A 26,195-nucleotide genomic window follows, 5' to 3' on the forward strand; every position below is an offset into this window, starting at 1 on the left:
GCAGGAGAGCAAATCAAAACTCTGGGAGACTTCACAGTCCTAATATTTATTTAAGGTGGTTTAATAATGGTTCCTCTCCTCTAGGACTTTGAGAGTAATAGCTATTCTGACTTTTATAAACAGTGAATTCAATAATAATAAAACAGCAGTGAGTTTCTGTCCCCAAAACAAAACAAAGCACACAAAAAAACCTCTGGGAGAAAATGACGCTTGATCACAGAAAGACTTGTACATGAATGTTCATAGATCTATTCATAAGAACTAAAAACTAGAGACAACCTAAATGTCTACCAACAAGAGAAACAGCAAATATGCATAAGCAAATTATGGTCTATCCACACAATGGAATAATATTTAGCAAAATAAGGAACAAACTACTAATATACACAACAACCTGGATGACTCTCCAATGCATTATGCTAAGCAAAATTAACCTACACAAAAGAATGCAAACTATATGATTCTTTCATGTGACATGCCAGAACAGGAAGAACTAAGCCAACATCAGAACAGTCCTTTCCTCCGGGAATACACAAAGGACCAGAACCAAGCTCAGCCTCTTGGGAATACTTCCCAGAACTCTGAGTCTGGGGTGAGGCCACAGAAAGCAGAGACAGTTGAGAACATGGCCACAGTCAGAGACAATGGTGCCAGCAGCAGTAGTGCCCAGCCACATTCCTCCCGTGGCCAGTCCTTCTAATCAATCCCATCAGTCATCCTGTAATCTTCTAATAAATCCCTTTTCTGCTTAGGCCTCTCAGAGCCCATTTCTATGGTTGAAACCAAACACCCTGGCTGGTAAACACTGTGTGGAAAGAGCCCAGGACTCAGTGTCAGAGAGACCTGGACAGTGTCCTAAGTCACTCTGGTTCATCAAGTCTCACCACATCGGTGTTTAGACAGCCAGAGGGAGCTTGTCCCATGACCAGCTCAGTTCACAAGGGAAAGCAATGAGGCAGGAAGAGCCCTTGGAAGGATGGGAAGAGCTGTTGAGGGCAGCTGCAGGGCAAGCCAACCCAGCCAGGGGGTCTAGTTTCAGCTGGGTAGGTGGGAGTTGTGGCAAACCAGCCTTGCTGGACTTAGTAGCAGGGTAGGGAAGTTCATGGAATTTACCTGAACCCACAGAGGTGGATCCTCACAACCTAGGCTGAGCGCTAGGCAGGAGCAACTTTCCAGGAATGAGGTCCCTGTGTAGGGAATGTCTTCTAAGGCTAAAGACAGCCTGGACTTCAGGGAGTCCTCAGCCAGGGAAAAGAGACTGAACACGAGGTGTGGAATGTGCTTTATAGCTCACAGGTGCACATGCACAAATGCATATGTACACACACACACACACACACACACACACACACACACACCACATACATCATGCACACATGGATTAGCTCCCTCAAAGAGGAACACAAGAAAAAAGATGGGAGAGTGCCAGGGCAGTTCCACTGACGAGGAAACCAAAGAGAGAGCTGGCTGTGGCCACAAGGCAGCTTCTGTGGACGCCTTGATCTAGGCTGGAGGCTGCTATGTTTTGGGCCAGACTGAGTGTCCAGCTGGGGCAAGGGAAGGAGGATTGACCCCTAGGACTTGAGTGTATCAGCTAGCCAGTGTAGGGCAACAGATCTCTCCAAAACTCGGTGGTTGAAAATAAAAGCATTTGTTATTATTCATGAGTCTATGGGTCACCTAGGCAGTCTTGTATTGACCAGAATCACTTTTGTGTCTCTGGTCAACTATGGGTCAAGTAGGTGTCTTTGCTGATCCTGGCTGGGCATTTGGGTGCCAGCTAGTGGCTGGTGTAAGATGGCCTCAGCTAGGAAGATTGTCTCTGCTCCATGTGGTCTCTTGTCCTGTAGGCTAGCCTGAGTATGTTCACATGGTCATGGCAGCATTCAAGAGAGGAAGCAGAAACAGGCAAGGCTCAGAAAGCGCTCAACAACTTCTACCACCTCTCATCAGCCAGAGCAAGCCACAAGTCCAGACCAGATTCAAGGGGTCAGGAAACAGACTCCTCCTCTCAATGGGATGAGCTATGAGATCCGATCATAAAGGGTGTGGATTCAGGGAGCGATGGAAAACTAGGGCCATTTTTTTTTTTTTTTTATCATCTACTACATAGGGCAAAGGCAATCCTGGCATAGAATATGTCAAACCCCAGGTTTTCAAGCAAAACCCTCAACCACTCACTGGCTGCTTTAAGAACAGCTTCTGGCCCTTCTCCACAAAGGTTCCTCCCTCACTGGAGTTTAGACCAGGGAGGAACAGGGAGACAAGCCCCTGGGAGTCCTGGAGGCCAGTCCTGTCTCTGATTCTGAGTGGGTCCTAGAAGCAAAGATGAGGCAGGAGGAAGGCCAAATGAAAGGAAGAACTAGGAGACAGGACATGTCCTTTCTGGCAACAAGAACCTACCCACAGAGGATAAGGAACAGGGGACCATTTTAGTACCTCTCACCCCATCTCCTCCCTTGTCAGCTTCTCCTGGGCACCAAGCTCCCACCAATCCTCCTGATTCATATCATCCAGGCCTTCCTCCTGGTAGGACCCAGACTCCAAAACCAACCCCTCTCAAATCACCCCAACTTCTAGCTTTCCATAGCTCTTCCCCTCCACTCCCACTCTTTCTAGCTGCTGCAGAGGAATGAATCTGACAAAGCCTATCTGTCTTAGGATCAGGGCAGTTTTGGCCAATGGATTTCATCTCTAAGTGTCAATAGTAATGATACTAACAGCTTCCATTTATTGAGCACCTACTGTGTGCCAGGTCTTACACTAAGTATCTATCAGAGATGATTCTGGGATTATGTTCCAGGGGCTAACTAGAGAATTCATTCTCTGGAGAGGGGTTGTAAGTCCTTGTCTGAAAGAGACTGATGATGAATTAGTGATGTCTGTGACAGTTGTGACTGATGGTAGTAATGAAAAAGAAAATGGGGCGGGGAGGGGGGGGCGGGCTTGCAACCTAGTTCAGTATCTGATTAAAACTGTAGTCTTACTTCCCCGCTCTGACTGACTTGGGCAGAGCTGCAGAGCCTAACCCCAAGGCCCCACCAAAACTGACTTGGGTGGAGCTGCGGGGACCCTTAGGGGCCCGCCACACGAGGAGATATATAGGTCAGAGTTCAGTTCAGGCTTTGGATCCAGAATTCCCCCGGACTAGCCGATCTGCAAAATAAAGGTTAAACTTTCCTCCCTCAGAGTGCTGGCTGATCATTCTCCCGTGCATTCTGCCACAACAGTGACAGCAGGCATACCTGGGTAGGATCTGTCTTAGTTCAGGCTGCTATAACAAATTACCACAGACAGGGTGGCTTAAACAACATACATTCCTTTATCACATTTCTGGAGGCTGGTAAGTCCAAGATCAAGGTGCCTGCAGATCTGGAGTCTGCTGAGGGCCTACTTCCTGGTTTGCAGATGGTCATCTTCTTGCTGTATCCTCACAAGGTGGAGAGCAAGAAGAGGAAGCAATTTCTCTTGTGTCTTTTCTTATAAAGTCACTAATCCCATTCATGTGGGCTCCTCCTAATGAGCTAATTACCCCCAAAGACCCTGTCTCCTCATACCATCACATGGGGGTTAGGATTTCAATATATGAATTTTGGAGGGACATAAACAGTCTATGACTCTGTCGCTGTGATCTTAGGCAAACTACTTAATCTCTCTGAACTTCAGAGATGATATTCACAGGGTTGTGAACATTAAATGAGATCATGCTTATAAAGCAATTACAATAGCAAGTATGAAATAAGTGTTTACTATTTTAAACATTAGGTTTCCGATCATTCTGCCTAGAACAGGGACTACATACCCTAAGCCCCTAGGGGCGAGGCAGGGTGAGGCTGCTGGCCTTATAAAGAGAACTCCACACTGGGAAAGGTGAGGCAGGCCTGACTTTCAATAAAAAGACTCAGTTTGGGAACCACATGGATAGCTGATACTGCTTTTGGATTTTACCACTTCCAACCACCAGTACCTGTGATTTCTTTTGCCTGAGAGCTTTCTTTGGCCACTTGATCCCATTCTGTTTATCTGTAATCAGGGAGTTATATACTGCCCCAGTAGCCCTCAACTAATAACTGATGGGAGTTGGTGTATAACTACATCAGCTCCCTCGCCCCTCAGATGCCTTAACTCAGCTGCGTGCTCTGCACCGTCTCCCAGACTTCCTGAGCAGGATTAAGCTTCAGTCACCCACAGTGGCTGAAATGCATCTTGCATAGGCTTCCTTCTCTCCCTCATCTCATTTACTGAATCTCCTACTAGAGATCTTGGGACGACTTCACAAATAAGCTTCTTGCACTGAATCTTTGGCTCAGGATGTGCTCCGGTGGAGAAGCAGACTAAGAGTCCACCCCTGGTAGGCCAGCCATGCCACACTAGTTAGTGGTCATCTGTAAGGGTCACACCAAGCCTGACCTCTGTTCAGCAGCTCGAACTGCCTGAAAATGAGACCCTTTGGGCTGCTCGATCAGAAACCATCCTATTCCCAGGTGTTCAAGCTAGAGACACCTTAAAGGCAAGTTTTCTCTCCTTTAAATCCCTCTTCACAGACTCAGGGACTCCTCCATGGTGACTGTCAAGGCCATGTTGACCTGAGAGGAGGGATGTGGTTCTAGCTTGAATGCCACCTCTAATCATTTAGTAGAAGCTATCTGGAGGCTCTATCCAGGGTTGGAGTATGCAGATATAAGTAGTGATGTCTGATGTCTGCCTTGAGCACTGGAATGAGTAAGCAATGGTCTTATGTCCACCACTCTGGCTCTAGAAGTAAATTAGCTCCTTTGAGGGGAAGTTGGCTAAATTTTTCTTTAACATTCCTAGTTCACCAAGGCTCTCTCTGCCTCTGGCTGAGCTACTTCCTTTGTCTGACTTGCCTCATCCCAGTCAGCAAGCCTGTGCACTAAGCATGGCCACCAATTTTCTGGATGAGGAAACTAAGGCTCTGAAATATTTTTTAAAATATATTTTTATTGATTTCAGAGAGGGAAAGGGAGAGAGATAGAAATATCAATGATGAGAGAGAATCATTGATCGGCTGCCTCCTGCACGCCCCCTATTGGGGATTGAGCCTGCAACCTGAGCATGTGCCCTTGACCAGAATCGAACCCCGGACCCTTCAGTCCACAGGCCAACGCTCTATCCATGAAGCCAAACTGGCTAGGGCAAGGCTCTGAAATATTAAGTGACTTTCCCAGCCTCACAGAACAGAGATTTTTTTGTGTGTTTGTTTTTTTGTTTTCTTAATCCTCACCAGAGGATATTTTTCCCATTGCTTTTTCAGAGAGAGTGGAAGGAAGGGAAAGAGGGATGGAGGGGGAGAAAGAGAGGGAGAGAAACATGGATGTGAGAGAGACATATTGACTGGTTGCCTCCTGCACATGTCCGACGGGGGCTGGGGAGTGAACCCACAACCCAGGTATGTGCCCTTGACCAGGAATCAATCCTTCAACCCTTTGGTGCGCAGACTGGCATGCCAACCATTGATTCATACCGGCCAGGGCACAGAACAGCGGTTTTTAATCAGGTCTACCCGACACCAAAGTACCCACACTATATTCTTTCATAGAGAAGACAGTAGTAAAGGTCTTTAACCAAAGAGAACAGCCCAACACTCCTCTTTTTGTTAAGAGAGGTCTCCTGTGTACTGGTACCCCCATCCTTTGTTGTCTTCTCCAGTCAGATGGAGTAGAGGCTCTCTGGGGCCCTTCCCCCATCCCCAGCCACACACACACACACACACACACACACACACACACACACACACAGCCATTCCAAATGTGTGAAAACTAGTATCCCCCTCTGCCAGGCTTTGACTCCACCTGCTAGGGTCCAGACTCTCTCATCCCCACGGGGGAGGGGGAGTGGTAGAGGGGAATACTAGTTCTCACACATTTACTGTCCTTGAGCTGTTATCTCTCAAGAGGGCTGGAGGCTGCCTGGGAAAGCAGAGGAGAAATTCTTACTGGAGCAGGCATGACTGGGACACATCCAAACCTCCAAGTTATGGAAAAATCCAGCAGAGGCCCTCCCAGGGTGGTGACTCAGCAGTCCCACAGACAGGGGGGCTGTGAATGGGGGCTTCAGACCACAGCCTAGGCCTGGAGCCTGCTGACCAGGCGGCCAGCCTGTGGGGTTTGGCTCACGCTCTCTCCCAAGCTGCAGCTCAGGACTTTGAATACATTCCTGTTGCAGCACATCTGGCCTCCTGCTCCTAAAAGCCAGCAACTGTGCTCTGAGGAGCCTGGGGGATGAGACTCAGACCCATGGCCTCTCTACCCACAAGCACACACTTTAACTTGCCCCTCCCTGCCCCTGTGGAGATACCTAACAGGGCAGCTTGTTGCTGGTGCCTGGCTTTGTGAAATTAGGCAACAGCAAGGGGTGCACAAGCAAGGAAGAGGGTGACAAAGCCACCAAGCTATGGACATTGCATGGGGGTCATCAGGCTGACCTTGAAGTCAGCAAGACATGACCTTAAATTCCTCACTAACCAATGTCTTAGGTCACATTCTCTAGAATCAGAGATGGGGATTCATGTACACACGATTTCCTGAGGAAATTGTCTTAGGAGAAGGGAGGGAAGGAAGCAGGACAGGGCAGGGGAAGATGCTCTCCAAGGATGTCAAGTCTGACCTCGGTGAAGTCTGACCTCAGCCTGATCCCTTACGGAGCTCTCCCTTGAGGTAAGCAGGCCAGGCTCTCATCCCTCTGTATCAATCAGTCATCGTCCACCCCTGGAGAACAGGGGGTGAGGGATAATAGAGGGGGGAAATAAGTTCCCAGACGGTGCTAGACAAGGGCATCAGCTTTTAGCTACCACACCGCAGCACCTGGGAAAAGAGACCAGGTAGGGCATTAACATCAGCTATGACACTGGGCAAGATTCCATCTACTCCTCTGTAAATTGGTTGGGGAAGATAAGGTCCTGCTGCAAACTGGCTGCAAGCTGCCCAAACTGTTTGGCCTTATTTAACTTTCTTGTATTGGTTTCCCTATTCCACTTGCCCTGGAATTTTCCTAGCTTCTTACTATGCTGTTACAAAATGAGCATAAAACTTACCACACAGGTGTGTTGGGAAGTGAGCCTAAGGCCCCTAACGTAAGGTAAGTCCTCAGTGATGGGAAGCTACCAGTCCTATTGCTTGTTGAAGACATTTTAGTGAGGAGGTTAATTCTGTGGGTCAACTTGGCTGGGCCGTGGGTGCCCAGACATTTGGTCAAACGTTATTCTGGATATTGCTGTGAGGGTGTTCTTGGATGAGAGTGCATTCAAGTCAGTGGACTTTGTGTAAAGCAGATTGTTCTCTTTACTGTGGGTAGGCCTCATTTAATCAGTTGAAGGCCTGACTAGAGAAAGAGCCTGACCTCCCCCAAGCAAAAGGAAATTCTGCAAGCAAATTCTGTTACAACATTAGCTCTTCTTTGAGTCTCCAGCCTGGTGGTGGCTCACTCTGTAGACTTTGTACTTATCAGCTTCTATAATTGTGAGTCAACTCTTTAAAATCAATCTCAATCTCTCTCTCTCTTTCTCTCTCTCTCTCTCTCTCTCTCTCTCTCTCTCTCTCTCACACACACACACACACACACACACACACACACACACACACACACACAAATACAGATAAAAAGGAGAGCAGGAGGTAGGCAGTTCAGGGCTCAATGACACTATCCCAAGGGCATGTTCCTATCGCCATGCAATCATATTTGTTGGAATTTCAAGACACTCTTGAATTCTTGGAAATCAAGATAGAGGCACTCTACTCTCTGCCCTGCTTGGCATCCACTGCATCATTTCCCCAAGCAACCTCTTCAGGCAGGCACACCACTCCCCAGGCATCTCCACCAGCCCTGCTTCCAGCTTCTGCTCACCTCACCCCTCAGAGACATGGGGGAGGCATGAGTCCTCAGAAAAGGGAGAGGGAGATCTAAAGGGAGCAGCACTTGCCTGGCCAGTGTGGCTCAGTGGTTGAGCATCAACTTATGAACCAGTAGGTCACAGTTCAATTCCAGTCAGGGCACATGCCTGGGTTGTGGGCTCAATCCCCAGTGTGGGGTGAACAGGTGGCAGCCAATCAATGATTCTCTCTCATTATTGATGTTTCTGTCTCTCTCCCCCTCTCCCTTTCTCTCTGAAACCAATAAAGAAATAAATTAAATTAATAAAGGGAGCAGCACTTGCCAGAATTCATTGTTTCCATCCACTCCTGGTGATCTCACCAGGATCCTAAGGACCCTGAGCTATTTCAAGGGGTCAGGAGGGGATATGAGGACCCCCAAGTATCCTCTCCAATTAGCCTAGGCTTCATAATGTTCCCTCCTTTCTTCCCGCAATGAGAACTGACAAATGCATTATCGCGCACTACCTCTGGCCTCTACAGAAAAGTTAGCACTTTGTCAGGGAGCAATGGCAGCCCCCAATAGAAAGACACACCCTTAGAGAGAGCATATACCAGCTGACACCTTCATTTCAGACTTCTAGTTTCCAGGACTGTGAGAATAATTTATGTTGCTTTAAGCCACCTAATTTGTGGTACTTTGTTATGACAGTCCTAGGAAACCGATACAGCCTGGCCGGCATGGTTCAGTGATTGAATGACATATGAACCAGGAGATCACGGTTCAATTCCCAGTCAGGGCACATGCCCAGGTTACAGGCTCGATCCCCAATATGGGGTGTGCAGGATCACAGGCGATCAATGATTCTCTCATCATTGATGTTTCTATCTCTCTCTCCCTCTCCCTTTCTCTCTGAAATCAATAAAATATATATTTTTAAAGAAACCAATACAGAGAGTTCACTAGATACTGTCCTACAGTTTGCCAAAGCGCCAACCTCTAAATTTCTGAGAGAAATCCAAGGATTAGTTTCTGGAAATTGGTGGCCACACCCATGGACTGCCCTCCTCAAGGATCTGTCAGAGTAGTCAGCTGCACTTCCCCAGGCCATTCCTCCACCTTGAAACCATCGCCATTGCCCTAATGTGGAAACAAAAGCTCAGGGAGGGTTAGTAACTTGCCCAAGCTCACACAGCTGGCAAGGGCGTGGGGTCAAGACTTGAACTCAGACTCTAAAGCCCAGGTTGTGACACTTGGGCCCCAAAGAGTATCCCAGCTGACACCACATAGGCAGGTTCCTCCTCAGAGCTGACATCACATAGGCAGGTTCCTCCTCAGAGCTCCATCCCTGCTGGCTCACCTCCTGATGTCTCATGCCGTGAGTCAGCGCAGCTGAAGACTTTATGAGCCCTCTAATGGGCTACCTACCTGACAACCTGGTTATGCAAAAAGCCACATGTGAAACTCCCGCCTTCATAACCACATAATTTATAAGGAAATAAGTCTACCTTCTCCCAGGGCCTTTGGCTGCCTGCCCTTCATAAGACACATGGGAGCTTTTCAGGCCAAAGCAGGGAGCAAAGAATAGCACCCTCAGCCCTGCCCCACTCTCGGTCCCCAGAGCCTTCTCTGCTCCAGGCTGCCTTCCCATCTGGGCCTCTACACCGTGGGTCCTCCTTGCAGTGGGGACCCAAGGAGGAGGGAGGCTGGAGAAGAGACAGGAAGAGGCAGTTGTGGGGAGCAAAAGAGAGTAGGGATGGCCAAACAAAGAGATAGACAGATGGAATGGAGGGGACGGGATCTTTCAGCGCCTACTACTCAAAAGCTGGGGCTGAGACAAAATCCACCAATGAAACAGGAGTCTATTCCCTCTGTCCTGGAATGCCAGACCCAGACATCAGGCTGGGTTCAGAGTGGGACAATGGCCACTGTGCAGCAGTCCACAAAACAGCTGTCCACCCCCCATGTCTTCCTGCAGCTTTCTGAGTGAGGGCTCCACAGTTTTCTCTGATTCTCTCTGACCTGTCTCCTTCACTGCTTTTTCCTTCCTTCCCCATGCACCTTAGTTCTGGAAGCTAGAAGTCTGAAACCAAGCTGTCAGCAGGGCCATGCTCTCTCCAAAGGTGTGTCTTTCTGTGAGTGTGACCACTGGTCCCCTGTCTAAGATGCTAACTTTTCTGTAGAGGCTGGGGGCAGAGCATAGTAAAGTACTATTTGTCAGTCCTAATGACTATGGAAGGATGCAAAGGGTAGAAAGAAGGAAGTAATAGAAGGAAGCCACAGTCACTGTCTCCTCCAGCGTTGGCCCTCCCAAGTTTCAGGACAAAGGTGAGACAGGCCAGTAAGCCAGGGCAAGTGGACTAGGGAAACAGACAGACAGCTGAGCAAACTGACAGAGCAATTTACAGCAGATGCAGAAGGTCACCTCCCTAGAGATAACATCCGTTGTATTTCAGCTCCAGACCCAGAAAAGCATCAAAACCAAGTGGGCGACACCAGGACCAGCTGCAATGACTAACGAGCCTCTGCCCTGACCCTGACCAATCAGTGGAGATCATGAGCCCTGAAGGAGCACACCTAGAAAACTGATGAATATTCTGCTGAAACCCTCCTCTGAGATCTCCCCTAAGATTCCTGCCTGCAAGAGAGAGATAAAAGCCTCAAGACCAAGGACCCAGCTCATGCTCTCCCTCCCAGGAGCACATCCAGGTCTTTCTCTCCCCTCTCCTCTTCCCCCATAGGCGTGCATCTCCTAAACTCCAAGGGACCCCATAAGGCTTGCAACCAGGGCAGCAATGGGCAGTGGCAGTTCATCCCGGGCAAACCCCTTGAGCCTGTCCCCAAGACGCCCTCTTCTCTGACTTTTCAGTGAGCCAAAGCAGACCAGCCTAGGCTCATTTCCCCAGCCCTTCCTTGTTTCACTGCCCCCAGCTTTAGCAAACATCCTCTAAAATTCACCTGGACTGCTGTTGTGAAATTTTTCCTGCACTAAGTCAAGAACTCACACACTAGCGGCCAGTCCCAGGCAGAACCGCTCAAGGCCAGGTCCACTTTCTGGTAAGAAAGGGAGACTGGGAGAGGGTTTATTGGCAAGGAGATGGGGAACAGAGGAGGAGGAATGAAGAATAGAGAAGCTCCAAGGAGGAGGAGAGTGGGGAATATATGCTTCAAAGCTGCTCCCCTGGCCAGGTGGGCTGGCAGGTAAGAGCCGGGCAAGCCTCTCTCAGCAGGTGACAAAGATCCATTATCCTCTGCCAAGAAAAGTCTTTTCTGCCTCATCTACTCACGCACTTGCTCCTTTATATCCCTGTCTTTTTTTTCTATCACACCTGATTCTCTGACTCCATTCACTCCGCTTGTTTGCCCACTGTTTGTATCTCCAGCGCAGAGAACTTTGCCCAGTACCTGGCAGCAGCTCAGTGTTTATTACATGAATTCATGGAAAGCCTTTATAGAAGTTGCAAATATATCATTCTTCCCCAGCCTGCTACCAACCCTATGCTTATAGTGATCACATACAGGCACTTCCAAGTACGAAACCATGGCCCCATTTCCCATAACAGACCCAGTTTCTCTTTCTTTTCTCCTCCCTGGTCTCAGAGCCCTGCCTCCTCCTCTCTCCCTGCAATTCTAGACACTGTGAGAAGGCTCCACCCACCCTCCAGGCCACACTCCCTTCCTTTATTTTTATCTCTTGTGCATTCCTGGCAGCCTTTAAAATTCTCTCTGGAAAATCCATGGACTCCACCCTCACCCTGCCTCTCTGCAGCCCCACCTCAGACAGGGCCACTTCCTCAGAGGTGGACCCACCCTACCCGTCTGCTCACTGTTCCTCCTGTTCCTTCCAGGCCTTGTCATTATTACCCTCATCTCACTTCCTTCATCTCCCTCCCCCAGACACACACACACACACACACACACACACACACACACACACACAGACACACACAAACACACACACACACGCATATACAGGCACATATACACACGTACACATACACTATACACGCACACAAAATATGTATAACATTTTTTTAACTGAAATAGGGTTTCCTCTGTCCATTTCTTCATTCTATATGATAGCCCCTTTTGTAACCTTCCCTTTACCACAAAGTACTGGCTTACTCTAGACAGGTATTGCCAACTCACAGCCCCTTTATTCTGAGAGCTTGTTCGGAGGTTCTAGCAGGGGAGTGCAGCTACTCGTATACCCTTGACCGGTCTTCTCCTCTTCCAGCACACAGCTTTGGGAGGGACGCACATGGATCAGTGAAGGAGGAGGGGGACACCCCCCTAGCCAGCCAGATCAGTCAAATCAACCTGGCAATCAATGGGGTGATAGATGTCGCAGCCAGATCACCCTCACATCAAGCCCCTTTATTCTGGACCTTTATCTGTGGGCACTGTGGTAAGCAGAATAATGGCCCCAGTCCATGTCCTAATCCTTAGGACCTGTGAATATGTTGCCTTATATGGCATAAGGGTCTCTGTGATAAGATTAAATTAAGGATTTTGAGCCCTGGCCTTTGTGGCTCAATTGAATGGATGTGGTCCCATAAGCCAAGGGGTTTCGGGTTTAGTTCCTGATCAGAGCACATGCCCAGGTTTCAGGCTAGATCCCTGTTAGGGGGTGTGCAGCAGGCAGCTGATAGATGTTTCCCTCTCTTTTCTCTCTCTCCCTATCCCTTCCTCTCTCTTCCTCAAAACCAATTTTTAAGATCTTTTTTTTTAATTAAGGATTTTGAGTTGGGGAGCTATTCCTGGGTTATCCAGGTTGGTTTGATATAGTCACAAGGTTCCTTATAAAGAAAGAGGGAGGCAGGAAAGTCAGAGAAGATATAATGATAGAAACAGAGGAGAGAGAGGGAAATGTAAAGGTGTTACACTGCTGACTTTGAAGATGGAGAAAGGGACCACAAGCCAAGGAATGCAAGAAGCCTCGAGAAGTTGAAAAGGCCAGGAAACAGGTCTCCTCAACAAAGCCTCCAGAAGGAACACGGAGCTGCCAACCCCTCGATTTTAGCACAGTGAATCCCATTTGGGACTTCTGACCTCCAAAACTGTAAGGTAACACATTTGTGTGGTTTTAAGCTCATTTGTTACAGCAGCGATAGGAAAATAATATAGGCATCCGCTCTACAACTCCAGTAGCTGTTCATGGCAGCCCTGTCTGGTGCTGCCCACGCATAATGCCTTTGCTGGTTGCAGTCTGTCTGTGACTGAAGGATAATGGTGCCCTATAACAGCTGCCATAGTTTAGGTACCCCCAGAAGCGGACTTTGAAACGAGAAATTTGATGCGAGTTCTTTAATTGAAGGGTGATGCCAGGAAACACTGGTAGGGGAGTGAGACAAAGAAGGGAAGGCAGCCAATAAAAGTGCGTTATTACCAAGTTACCAGTGTCGGCAACGAGAGCTCAATCCACAGAGGAACTCTGAGAGCCAATGTAGAGCATGCCTCAGTATTATCCCCACCCTCCCCCCACCCCCCACGGGAAAGGGAGCTGGGGTGTTTCTATGCCTACTCCCATCAGTCGTTGGTAGAGGGCTGCCTGGAGGTGGTGAGAGAGTGTTCTGGTCTCTGGCCAGCACAAACAAAACCACCTTCATGCTTTGGAGAAAGCCCTCAGGCGAAGAAATATGCATTCTAGTCACGGAGCACACTGAAGACTACTCAAGCAGTAAGGTATGTGCCTAACCAGTCAGCAGTGTCCCCCACCTGTGGTCTTCATACCTTTCCTGACTAGACTGGAAAGAATATGGGCTCTGGGTTCTAATCCATACAGGATTTTGTAGGCTGCCTCTCTATTTGGGTTTGTCTGGGGTTTTATCATGATTAGATTGATGAGAGAAGCAATATTGTACCCTTCTCAGTGCATCACATCAGGATGTACATAATGTCAATAAGGGTTACTACTAGTGATCTTAACTTTGAACCCTTGGTTAAAGTGGTGTGTGCCAGGTTTCTCCACTTTTATGTTTTTCCTTTATAATTAATAAATATGCTGGGGAGATACTTTGAGATTTTGTTTCTCATCACATTTTCTCCCACTAATTTTAGCAACCATGAGTGGATCTTGCCTGTAATTGTTATTACCATAAGGTTTGCTTAAGGATGATTTTCTACTTCCCTTATTTTTAGACTTAATTTTAAGTTCTTTTGCACCTCAGTTTCCTCATCTGTAAAAGGAATAATAATTTTTCCTGTTAGAGACAAAGAGCTACATTACATAAGGATCAAAAGATCCATCTACCAGAAAAGCATGAGAATCCTAAATGTGTATACATCAAAAAGAGCTTCAAAGTATATGATGCAAAAACTAATAGAGTTGAAAGGAAAAATAGACAAATCCACAATTATAAGTGGAGACTTCCTATTCACAGGAAATAATAAAACTATCAAAGAATCAACAAGATGTAGAACTGAACAACACCATCAACAACAGGATATAATTGGCATATAAAAAATACTGCTGCCTGGCCGGTGTGGCTCAGTGATTGAGCTTCGACCTATGAACCAGGAGGTCACAGTTCGATTCTCAGTCAGGGCACATGCCCAGGTTGCAGGCTCCATCCCCAGTGTGGGGTGTGCAGGAGGCAGCTGATCAATGATTCTCTCTCACTATTGATGTTTCTATCTCTCTCTTCCTTTCCCTTCCTCTCTGAAATCAATAAAAATATATTTTTTAAAAAATACTGCACCTACCTGTAGCAGAACACACATTCTTTTCAAGAACTCATAGAATGCTCACCAAGATACAGTAAACCAAATCCTGGGCCATAAAACAAACCTCAACTAATTTAAAATAATTAACATAGACAGTATGATGGTTACAAGAGGGAAATGAGGGTAGAGAGAGAGAGAAGAGGATAAAGGGAGGATAAATTGTGACAGAAAGAGACTTGACTTTAGATGGTGAACACACAATACAATATACAGATGATGTATTATATAATTGTACCCTTGAAATCAATAATGGAAAGAAAACATGAAAATCTCTCAAATTTAAAAACTAAACACACATCTCAATAATCCATCATCAAAGAAGTCTCAAGAGAAATTTTTAAAATATGTTGACCTAAATTAAAATACAACATATCTAAATTGCTGGGATGTAAATAAAGCAGTGCTCAAAGGAAAATTTAAAGTGCTAAATGCTTATCTTAGGAAAGAGAAAAAGTCTCAAATCAATAATTTAAGCTCCTACTTCAAAAAACTAGAAAAAGGAGAGCAAAACAAACCCAAGTCAAGCTGAAGAAATGAAATAATAAAAAGCAAAAATCAGTGAAATTGAAAACGAGAGGACAATAGAGAAAATCATTTAAACAGGAAGCTAGTTCTTTGAAAATTTTAATAAAGTTTATAAACTTTTAGCAAGACTGATTAAGATAAGAAGGGAGAAGACAAATATAACCAATATCAGGAATAAAACAGAATATCACTTCATTTCTAAAGCCATTAGAAGGATAAGAGAATACTATGAAAAACTTTATGCTCCGAAATTTGACAACTTAAAAAAAATGGACCAATATTAAAGTACCAAATTTTAACCAAGATGAAATAGATAATTTGAGTAATCCCATAACCATTAAAGATATTGAATCTATAATTTAAAAGCTCCTAAAAAAAAAATCTCCAAGTCCAGATGGGAATTCTAACCAACACTTAAAGAAGAATTAACACCAAATGTTACACAATCTCTTCCAGAAAATAGAAGTGGGAACATTTTCCAACTCATTTTATGAGGTCAATATTACCCTAATACCAAAACCAGACAAAGACTATACCAAAAAATAAAAAAAGAAGAAGAAGAAAGAAAGAGACATAAATGATGAATAAGTTTGGAGATGTAATGTACAATATGGTGACTTATGGTTATTATAAGTTAACAATACTATATTATAGTTAACAATAATATATTGTATATTTGGAAGTTGCTGAGAGAGTAGACTTTAAAAGTTCATACATACAGTCCTAGCCGGTTTGGCTCAGTGGATAGAGCATTGGCCTGCAGACTGAAAGATCCCGAGTTTGATTCTGGTCAAGGGCACATGCTCAGGTTGCGGGTTCAATCCCCAATAGGAGGCATGCAGGAGGCAACCAATCAATGATTCTTATCACTGATGTTTCTATCTCTCTCTCCCTCTCCCTCCTTCTCTAAGATATATATATATATAATAAAATAAAAATTCACACATACAAAAAAATTATAACTATGTGAAGTGATGGATGTGTTAACTAACCTTATTGTGGTAATCATTTTGTAATTTATGCAGATGTAATATCACTGATTTATACCTTAAACTTGTACAATGATATATGTCAATTATATCTCAATAAAGCTGGGAAAAATAAAATAAAATTTGCATGGCAAGGCCCAAGTCCTAGAATAGATAAAACAAATATATATAAAAAAAGAAGAAGAAAAGTAAGGGAATCGGTCTACTCAATTTAAAGAGTTATTATGTAGCTACAGTAATCAAGACTTTGTGGTATTGGCAAAGGGTAGACACATAGATCAACAGAATAGAATAGAGAACCCAGAAATAGATCCACACAAATATGCCCAACTGATCATTTATAAAGGTCCAAAAGCAACTAGTGCTGGAACGGTTGGGCATCCAAAGGCAAAAAACAAACAAACAAAAAACCTTCAACCTAAATATCATCCTATCTAATAATAGACAAATATGCAAATTGACCATACCTCCGTCACACCCACAAGCCACGCCCACCATCCAATCAGAGCGAGTATGCAAATTAACCCAAACCAAGATGGCTACAGCCACAGAGAGCAAGGTTTCCTAGGTAACAGAGGAAGCCAAGCTTTCTGCCAGCCGTTGCAGGCCTAAGCCTCCACTCAAACTACAAAGTTTCAATTATAGAAGGTAAACAAATTCAAACAAATGGCGGCAGAATGGAGCTTGAGAGAGCAGGCCAGGGTTGCCGCTGGCAACAGGGGAAGCAAAGCTTTCCACACACCCTGGCCGGGCCCACCCGCTTAAGGCAACAAAGTTTCAATTATAACCCCAACACAAATGGCTGTGGGCCTCGGAGGGAGCCCCAGGCTTGGCTCTGCTCCAGGCTACAAAGTTTCAATTGTAGAAGGAAAATAAATTCCAGATACCAGGGCCTCCGCTTGCGTTGCCAGGGGGCGTGGCCGGCCTGCAAACCACCACAGGCCCCTCGCTCAGGCCGTCCCACGCCCCAAGGGAACCTCACCCTGATCAGGGACACCCTTCAGGGCAAACAAGCTGGCCCCCACCCCTGTACCAGGCCTCTATCCTATCTAATAAAAGAGTACTATGCAGATTGATCATTCACTGCAACACACAATATAGCTGCCCCCATGTGGTCAAAGATCCTGCCCCCATGTGGACACAAGATGGCCACCACAAGATGGCCAGCAGGAGAGGGCAGTTGGGAAGCACCCGGCCTGCAAGGGAGGGCAGTTGAGAAGGACCAGGCCTGCAAGGGAGGGCAGTTGGAGGTGATCAACCCTGCAGGAGAGGGCAGTTAGGGGTAACCAGGCTGGCAGAGGAGGGAAGTTGGGGGCAAACAGGCTGGCAGCAGAGTGGTTAGGGGGTGATCAGGCTGGCAGGCAGAAGCGGTTAGGGGCAATCAGGAAGGCAGGCAGGCAAGCAGTTGGGAGCCAGCAGTCCTGGATTGTGAGAGGGATGTCCGACTGCCCGTTTAGGCCCGATCCCAGGGATCGGGCCTAAACGGGCAGTCGGACATCCCTTGAGGGGTCCCAGATTGGAGAGGGTACAGGCTGGGCTGAGGGACAACCCCCCTCCGTGCACGAATTTCGTGCACCGGGCCTCTAGTATTGTAATAAAAATTCATTCAAAATGAGTAATAGGCCGAAACCGGTTTGGCTCAGTGGATAGAGCGTTGGCCTGCAGACTCAAGGGTCCCAGGTTCGATTCCGGTCAAGGGCATGTACCTTGGTTGCGGGCACATCCCCAGTAGGGGGTGTGCGGGAGGCGGCTGATTGATGTTTCTCTCTCATCGATGTTTCTAACTCTCTATCCCTCTCTCTTCCTCTCTGTAAAAAATCAATAAAATATATTAAAAAAACAAAAAAAAAAGTGAGTAATAGACTTACATGTAAAATGTTAAATTTCAGGAAAAAAAACTTAAGAGAAAATTGTCGCCCTAGCCGGTTTGGCTCAGTGGATAGAGCGTCACCCTGTGGACTGAAAGGTCCCAGGTTCTATTCCGGTCAAGGGCATGTACCTTGGTTGCAGGCACATCCCCACTAGGAGGTGTGCAGGAGGCAGCTGATCGATGTTTCTCTCTCATCAATGTTTCTAACTCTCTATCCCTCTCCCTTTCTCTCTGTAAAAAATCAACAAAATATATATTTTTTTAAAAGAGAAAATTGTCAGGATCTAAGGCTAGATAAAGAGTTCTTAAATTTGACACCCAAAACACAACCCATAAAACATTTTTTTGATAAATTGGACTTCATTAAAATTAAAATCTTTTGCTGTGTGAAAGACCATTTAAGAGGATGAAAAGAAAAGCCACAGATTGGGAGAAAATATTTTTAAACCACATATCCAACAAAAGACTAGGTTGAATACACAAAAAAACTCTCAAAACTCAACAGAAAAAAAAAAAAAAACACCACACACAAACAATTCAATTAGAAAAATAATCTGGTGAATAAAATAGAACCAGAGACAGAAGCATGGAACAGATTTATAAATTTCAGAGGAAAGGTGGGGGTTGGGGGGGGGGGGTGGGAGGGGAGTGATTAACCGGGGGTATTTATATGCATATATGCGTAACCCATGGACATAGACAATAGAGTAGTGAAGGCTGGGAGAGGCAGGTACAGAGTAGAGGGGGTCAATGGGGGGAAAAAACACTAACAAACAAAGGGAACATCTGTAATACTTTCAACAATAAAGGTAAATTTTTTTAAAAAAGATAATAATGATACATTTAAAAAATAAAATAAAATTCTATTACAACATAAAAAATAAATTTTAAAAATAAACTAAAAAAAAAAAAATGGGCAAAAGGTCTGAGCAAACATTTCACCAAAGAGGATATACAGAGGTCATATGTATATGCAAAGTAAAACTACAATGAGATATCACAACACACCTACCAGAAAAGATAAAATTAAAAGTTTTGACAATGACAAATGCTGGCAAGAATGCAGAGTATCTGGATCAATCATACACTGCTGGTGGGAATAAAAATGGTACAGGCACTGTAAAAAACAATTTGGCATTTTCTTATAAAACGAAACATGCAAGTTCCATGTGATTCAGCAATGATTGTATTCCTGGTCATTTATCCCAGAGAAATTATATTTTCACAAAAGCCTGTACACAAATGTTCATCACTATTGTGTTGTTTTGACAGTGCATCATAGTAAAAACTGGGAACAATCCAGATGTCTTTTAATGGGTGAATGGTTAAATAAACTATGGGACATCCATACCATGGAATACTACTCAGCAATGAAAAGGAACAAACTACTGATACATGCAACAACTTGGATGAATCTCCAGGGAATTATGTTGTGTAAATAAAGTGAATCCCAAAGTTTAAATACTGTATTGTTTCCTTTATATAACATTATTGAAATGACAGAATTATATACATGGAGAATCTAATTAATAGTTACCATCAGTTAGGGACAGACAGCATGTGGGAGAGGGGATTGAGTGAGATGGGTGTGATTATAAAAAAGCAGCACATGCCCTAGCCAGTTTGGCTCAGTGGGAAGAGTGTTGCCTGTGGACTGAAGGGTCCCAGGTTCAATTCCAGTCAGGGACACATGCCTGGGTTGCGGGCTCAGTCCCCAGTGTGGGGGTTGCAGGAGGCAGCCAATCAATGATTCTCACTCATCAGTGATGTTTCTATCTCTCTCTCTCTCTCTCTCTCTCTCCTCCATTCCTCTCTGAATTCAATAAAAATATATTTTAAAAAATAAAAATAAAATAAAAAAGTAGCACAAGGGATCCTTGTGATGATCTAACTGTTCTATATATCAACTATGGTGGTGATTACATGAATCTACTTATATGACAAATTACATAAAACTAAATACAAAACATACCTGTAAAACTGGAGAAAACTGAGTAATATTGGTATATTGGATCAATGTCAATTTCCTGGCTCTGATATTGTGCTATAGTTATGTAAGATGTAATCCGTGGGGGAAACTGGGTGAAGGATACAAAAATCTTTCTGTATTGTTACAACTTCATCTGAATCTCCAATTATTTCAAAATTAAAAGTTAATTTTAAAGAAAGTCCACTAAGAAATAAAACTAGAGGAATGTATGTGCAGACAATACAATATGACTGAGAGAATACGTTTGATTTGAGAGCAAGCACTCACGCACACCTACACTAGAATAAATTTATAAACTAGGTAGTGAGGAGAGTTACATGATGGTGGTTGTCTGAGAAAAGAAGCTCTACATCTTGCCTTCTTCCTGAGAATGGTGTGGAAACTACAAGGGCAGAAAGAACCCTGGGTAGGGTTCGGGGTGGCAATAAGACACCCAACAACAACAACAACAAAAGACTGCTCAACAAAGATGGCTGTGTGTACCTGGGAAGTTGAGCCAACCCTGTCAGGGTTCCCCAAATCCAGCAAAGTATGGAAGTAATAGAATGAGTTGAGTACATCTGTGAATAGCCCAGAAAAATCTGGAATATCCTGGATAAATCACCATGTTCCCTTGACCCATCTAGAACCTTAGAATACCCTATGAGTCAAGAGGGGCACAGGAGTGGGCTGAGATATCCAGCCCCCAAGGAATCATGCAGTCAAGGATGAGAGTTGTGCTAGAAAGGACTCTTGTGAACTGATCACCAAAAACAAGGTCAAAAGAACACATCTCCTATGATGCTGAGGTGGACAGTGATGATGCAGACAAGACGTCATCCACCAGTGCTCTGGATTTCTGAAAGCCTCCTAGAAACTCAGCTGACAGCTGACTGACATCAACACAGAATGAAATACACAATAGAAATTGTATTGGCTTCCTTCCTTTCCCTGTCTCACCTCTTAATTCCCCTAATTGGTGCTTCCTGGGATCACCTCTCACATCAACTACTTGCATTTGAATTGTATCAGAATCTGTTTTGGGCGATAACTAAAAATAAGGTAATTGCTGATCAGTGTCTCAAACTAAATGCATTGTGTTAAATGAAAGAAGCCAGACTCAAAATGCTTCATACTGCATGATTCCATTTATATAACATTGTAGAAAAGGTAAAACTATTAGGATAAAAAATAGATCAGTGGTTGCCAGGGGCTTAGGGGTTGACTAGAAAGGAGTAGCATGAGAGCATTTTTTTTAGCGTAATGGAACTGTTCTGTAGCATGATTGTGGAGGTGGTTACATGACTCTACAATTTTCAAAACCCATAGAACAGTGTATCGTGAAGAATAAATTTCATGAAAGTACAGATAACCTTAAAAACACATAGAATTCACTTTGTCTATCCTTCACATGTACAGAGGGTGATCCTGAGGTCCAGGAAGGGAAAGATACTTTCCCAGGTCCCACAGCTACTTCAAAACAAAGCCAGAACTGGATACCAAACCTCAACATTATTAGGCTAGTGCTCTTTCTAACATTAAGTGGGATCTCTGTCATTTAGCCAATTTACCTCAAAAGTCTATGCCTGTAAGAAAAATTTGTTATGAAGATGGCACAATGGCAGTGATCATCTTGGTGATGACAATCCTTATTATATCTGTGTCTTGAGTCTCTCTGCTCCCAAGTCTCCTCAGTTTACCTTATATCAGTCTTGTGGGGATTCCCATACTTCTGCCTGTGTTGGATCCCCTGCTTCCTGTATCCTGTATCTTTTTCTTTGCTTTACTCCCTCAGTTTGGTAAAGTACACACTTCAGTTACTTCCTAGAAAAGGAAGCTTGAGATTGTGCATATCTAAAATTGTCTTTATTCTACTTGTCTCTTGATTGATAGTGCAGGTGGGTATAGAATTCTAGATGGGAAACAATTTTCCTTTAAATTTTTGAAGATATTACTCTAGTATTCTATCTTCCAGTGTTGCTGGAACAGTTCCAGTGAAGTGTGAAGCCATTCTGATTCTTGGGACTTGGTAATAGCTGTTGTTTTTTAATTCAACTTGTGGGTTCTTCTTGTCCCTATGGTTCTAAAATTTCACAGATACATTCCTTGGTTGGACCTATTTTTAACCCATTGCACTAGTTATACATGGTGGGCCCTTTCAACCTGGAAATTTGTTTTTTCAGTTTGAGAAATTTGTCTTGAATTATTTCATGGATGATTTGCTCCCCTCATTCTGGAATGCCTGTTATCAGATGTTAAATCCTCTGTACTATTCCTCCTTCATTCCTCTTTTCTTATTTTTTTATTCATTGCTTTGGCTTTTGGGTCTATTTTTTGGGAAATCACCCAGACTTTATTTCCCAGACCATCTGAGTTTTTCATTTATGCTATCATGTTTGTTTCTCAGATTTTAAAAGTTTATTTTTGTTTTCTTTCTTCTAAGGTAGCATCTTATTCTTTTTTCATAGGTGTAATATTATCTCTTATCCTTGAGAATGTCTTGACTATTTTCCAAGTTGCTTTTTTCTGTTTACTTTGATTCTTAGTTTGTGTGGGATTTTTATATTATTATTATTTGTTCTCTGTCTCCCATGTTATCAGTTTTCCTCAGCTGTCTAGTAATCTGTAGTAGATGTTATTGGTATCCTGTGGCTACCTCCAGCTGCTGTGGATGTTGGTTGTTAATGAATTAGAATTGTCCCTTTCTCTAAAACAGTGATTTCCAACCTTTTTTAATCTCATGGCACACTAAACTAATTACTAAAATTCTGCAGCACAATGGCCAATCTGACAAAAATAGGTATAATTTTGATTGATTTACAAAATAATAATAATAGTAATAGCAATTGCCTACTCCTTTTGCTCCAAAGTGACTTTTTTAAAAATCAGGTACCTATACTTATATGTAAGAATTTCTGGTACCAAGAATTAACCAATCAGACGCAACCTTATTATGTGACATGACCAATAAGATGCAACTCTATCATATGACCTATATATTTATGGTTCAGAGACAGGGCATTCACACCAGAGAGCTATTGTTGTGTTGGCTGTTGTCATTTTTTAAATTTGACAATCTAATGGGGAAAAGTTTAGTGCCCTTGACTGGTCAGGTGTTGCACACCAGTGTGCAGCACACTGGTTGAAAATCACTGCTCTAGAGAATTGACTTCAGCCAGAAGTTGCCTAGTCTGGGAGGTTATGGCCACTTCCCTGGCAGCCCACAGCCAATGATTAATATGTGGACAACACACAAAAAGCCCTCTTGCATTAAGGTGAGATCAGTTCTGTGACGCAGTTCACACTCCAGGGCTCTCTGTGGGATCAGACTGAGGCTAGACTCCAGCTGAGACCACAGCCTTGCTCTTAGCTCTTTCCACTGCTGATTTAGAGAAGTGAGACACGTGGTGGGGTAGGAAGGAGGGCTTCTCCTGAGAAACCACTCTCAACCAATCACCTGCTCCTGAATCTCCACCTCAGCCTCTGTTTATAGGGAACCTAAGACATCATCATTAGCTGTCGGCTCTTAATTAAGAGTAAAGTTTACGGAATGTCCTGAATATGGGAGTCAGACTTGTCAACTCAGAGATTCACTGTAGGTAGCTTTGGTGGTCATTTATTGGAAACACCCATGCCAGTTCCATAGTTCTTTCCTTTAGGGCTGGTCAGAGTACCAGGGAAGAGGGGTGACGTGTGGCTGCCAGTGACTTGGGAAGTGAGCAGAAAAGAAAGCTGAGGATCTCAGCCTGCAGTAAACAAATACTCACTTAATGGCCCTGTTCTTCACCTGGGACTTTGTTCTCAGCTGTGCCTGGTGTCCCCAGCCCAGAGACCCTCTGTTTTACCCCCTCCAGACTAAATCTCCAGCCCTCTGCCTGGTGGGAGAGGGCCCCGGCAGCATGAGGATGTGAGAGAGGAACTAGGACTTTAACTGCTTTCCAATCACCTTTCACCCAGTTTTCCTGATTTTTGGCTTGCTCCATTCCAGAGGTATCTAAGACTGCCAATTCCTTTTTTTTTTTCTTTCCAATTTTAGTATTTACCATGAAAGTAGGTCTGTTCTTAGCTTTCCCTGGGTTTCCATTTTCTTGTGACTGCTAAATCAATTACCATTTACCCATCTGTTTTCCAGCTCCCAAAATTCTTTTTGCTATTGTCTCTTTTGTTCCCTCTGACCTCATAAGTTTGTGTCTTTTTAAAAAATATCTACTTGTAATAGTTTTAGTGGGTTTCAGAAGGTAGAAAAAGTAGATGTGTGGGTTCAATACACCATCTTAACCCGGGCTGGGAGGGACCTCTGGTCGTATTAAGAAGATTTTCCCTCCTAGCAGCCCCCTCTTGGAGCCCCTTTGTATGACAGGCCAGTGAGAACTCCAGGTAAAGGAGCCAGAAGCCTGTGATGACACCTGTTTCTCTCGATGGAGGAGACTCTCCCCTACAGAGTTCAAGCTTCTTCCCCCAATCATGGCCTTCACCAGCTTCTGAGGGCATAAAGGCTGAGTCCAGATTATGATCAAGTAGGTTGGAAGGGCAGAAAACCAAGATAAACCAGGTAAGTCTGCCAAGAGGAGGTGCTGCATTAATGGGAGAAGCACAAGATACTGGGTCTCATCTTTTTTCTTTTTAAAAAAATATGTCCTTATTGATTTCAGAAAGAGAGGAAGGGAGAAGAAGAGGGAGAGACATCGATATGAGAGAAATATCCCTACCAGGGACCCTACCAGGGATCAAACCTGCAGCCCTGACTAGGATTCAAACTGGTGACCTTTCAGTGCATGGGACAATGTTCAACTAATTGAGCTACACCGGCAAGGGCAGGGGTTTCATCTTCCTAATGAGAGAGTTCATCCCTTCTAGCTCTGCTTCTGTGACTCTATGAGGCCAGAAGTCATTCCAGAAAGCCTGACTGTGTTCTTGCCCTCCCTCTTTACTGTCCCTTGCTTTAGGATGCGGTGATGGTGGCTGAGAGCTATTTGGGTAGATTGGATAGGTTGAAAAGAGGAAAGAAATAAACCACTATAATTCTTATTTCCTGGAATGGTTGTGGGCAAAAATATCATCCCACTTCACTTCCCCCTTCAATCTCAGACCTAAGAACCCAAAAAAGGGAAAAGGCAGTGACACAATTGGGTGGAAGAACCTAGGAGGGGCAGGAATTGTGGTGATGATAGTGGTAGAGGCTGTGTACCCGATAGCAGGAGGAGCTGAGTTAGGCAGCTCTCCTTGCTGCACAGATGTAACTTGAAAGTTCCCCAATGGAATAAAAGATTGGGAGAACCAAGATGGCAGGTAAACGCCGGTACTCACTGCCTCCCACCACCACATCAAAATTACAACTAATATACAGAACAAGATAGTAAAAACCTATTTGAAGAAATAATGACCTAAAGCTTCCCCAACCTGGTGAAAGAAATAGACTTACAAGTCCAGGAAGCACAGAGAATCCCAAATAAGAGAAACCCAAAGAGACCCACACCAATACACATAATTAAAATGCAAAGGGTTAAAGACAAAGAGAGAATCTTAAAAGCAGCAAGAGAAAAGCTACCTACAAGGGAGCACCCATACATCTTTCAGTTGGTTTCTCAACAGAAACTTTGCAGGCCAGAAGGGAGTGGCAAGAAATATTCAAAGCAATGAAAAGCAAGAACCTACAACCAAGATTACTCTACCCAGCAAAGCTATCATTTAGAATTGAAGGTCAGATAAAGAGCTTCCCAGATAAGTAAAAGCTAAAGGAGTTCATCACCACCAAGCCAAAATTACAGGAAATGTTGAAGGGTATTCTTTAAGAAAACAAAGATGACGAAGGAGAAGGAGAAGGAGAAGGAGAAGGAGAAGGAGAAGGAGAAGGAGAAGGAGAAGGAGAAGGAGAAGGAGAAGGAGAAGAAGAAGAAGAAGAAGAAGAAGAAGAAGAAGAAGAAGAAGAAACAATAAAATGGCAATAAATACATATCTATCAACAATTGAATCTAAAAATCAAAATAAACAAGAAATAAAATAAACTGATGAATAACAGAACCAGAGGCATAGAAACATGGAACAGACTGACGAATCTCAGAGGGAAGAGGGGTGGGGGCAGGAAGAGATTAACCAAAGATCTTACATGCATATATGCATTACCTATGGACACAGACAATAGGGTGGTGAAGGCCTGGGGCAGAGTGGGAACTGGGTGGAGGGGGGCAATGGGGGCAAAAAGGGGGTCATCTGTAATACTCTCAACAATACAGATTTTTTTTAAAAAAAGAAAGTTCAGCCCTAGCCGGTTTGGCTCAGTGGATAG

The sequence above is a fragment of the Cnephaeus nilssonii genome (assembly GCF_951640355.1).
Source record: "Cnephaeus nilssonii genome assembly, chromosome: 11".
Taxonomy (NCBI): domain Eukaryota; kingdom Metazoa; phylum Chordata; class Mammalia; order Chiroptera; family Vespertilionidae; genus Cnephaeus; species Cnephaeus nilssonii.